Below are 1,740 nucleotides of genomic sequence, written 5' to 3'. Positions count from 1 at the left end.
ATTTGGGTTGGGAAAAATGCCCCTTTTGGGGGGGGTTTTAATTTTTGGCCCCCCCCCCCCCCAAAAAAAATCCAGTGGTGGATGTATGTAAATGTCCAGATAAGAAACTAAGCTTAAGAGCCTTGAGAGCATAGTTGTCCTGGGTAGAGGGAAGGCTGTTGGCTCTCTTCCACAAGCTGAGTAAAACAAATTGACAGTGGAGGCAGAGGCTGCATTCTAACCTGGTGAGCTAAATAGGAATTTCATCCTCGGATTTAAGATGCAGAGTAAAAACAGGTTAGTGTCAGATATTTCTCTTTGTTTACTTATTCTTGTCTCTTCTTATCTCAACATCTGGTTACTGATTTCCTATGATAGTTCTTGGGGTTTTTTTATATACATCTTCGAAAAATCTTTTTAAAATCACTTATTGTAGGTGATTGCACAACACTTAATCATGTGGACAAACCTCTTCTAAGGATGGGAGGGTCTATCTTTTTTGCATACATGACCAGATAAGGGTGTGATTCTTCTCGCTGTCACAATGCCCTCTGTCAAGAGCTGGCAAGACCTGGTTAAATTTGGCAAGACTGAGATACCATACGCCAAGGAGGTGGTCCGTGGCACATCTTGGTTTGTTCTCAGTGGTCACGCAGTAGGGAGGGATTTGAAATTGAAGAGAGCCCTGGGGGTGTGAAAGCACCCCAGGGAGTGACTTTCCAAGGTGGACACAGCCATATCCAGAGTGGTGGCATGTCACAGATGTCTAAAGATAAGATTTTCAATATTTTTTCGGTAAAAGACCTGCTTTGTAAAATGCTAAGTAGTGAGTGGAAAGAGACTTATGAATTTATCTTTAGAGTTTATTTGTATATGTATTTGTAATTTTTATGAACAACCAAATACTAGGATTGGGAGCATGTGTGGCATAGCTTAGGGTTTTTAGCCAAGCACACATCATTACTTGTTAAGAAATAGGGTACACAATAACCTTTCCCTTGTATTCTCCTTTGTGAAGAGGAAGAAACATGGGAAGTACTTACCAAGGGCCTGGTTCCCAGAGTTCCCTGGGAACCATGATTCTGGAGCAGCTGTTCCATGAGGCTAGAATGGCCCTGGGGAATGAAACAAAAGTGGAGACCCAGAAGTGGGAAGAGAGGAAGAACACAGGGAGCTAGAAACAGAGTTTCGGGGTCCCGAGACCTGAGAGAGCAGGTGGGACAGCCACATAAGTGGCAAGCCAGTGGCCAGCTGGCTGAGGAACTCTGAAAAGCTCAATTAAGCCAAGAGACACCAGTGAGAGATGCGCTGCTGAGCAGAGTGGTGCAAGCAGTGGGGAAGAACCACTGGGAAGAAAGGACTAGCTGGAAGGAGAGTGGCTGAACTGAAGTTCAAGGTCCAGACTTTATGTTACTTTCTTTTTTCCCTTTTATTTTAGTTTGACATGCCTTTACCTATACAAGCCAGCGTGGTATTGAGCCAGGAAGTCAGAAGTGACCTGATACACTTAAAGAAGAAATCCCCCCAGATTAGGTGATATAATCCAGGAACTGGGGTGGACTTGGGACACTAGTCTGTTTGGGCTTCTTTTCCTTTTTGTTGCACTACTTTCTTTTAAGTAGCTGCACTAATAGTTTCATAGTTTCTAGGGTTGGAAGGGACCTGAACAGAACCCCCTGAAGTCCAACCCCCTGCCCTGGGCAGGAATTAGTGCTGGTATCATAATACCCCATCCAGATATTTATCCAACCTTCTTTTGAA

Source organism: Gavialis gangeticus, unplaced genomic scaffold, assembly GCF_001723915.1.
Source record: "Gavialis gangeticus isolate Ggan-Ray unplaced genomic scaffold, GavGan_comp1, whole genome shotgun sequence".
Classification (NCBI taxonomy): domain Eukaryota; kingdom Metazoa; phylum Chordata; order Crocodylia; family Gavialidae; genus Gavialis; species Gavialis gangeticus.
The sequence above is the reverse complement of the archived record's forward strand: the minus strand, read 5'-3'. Positions refer to the sequence as shown.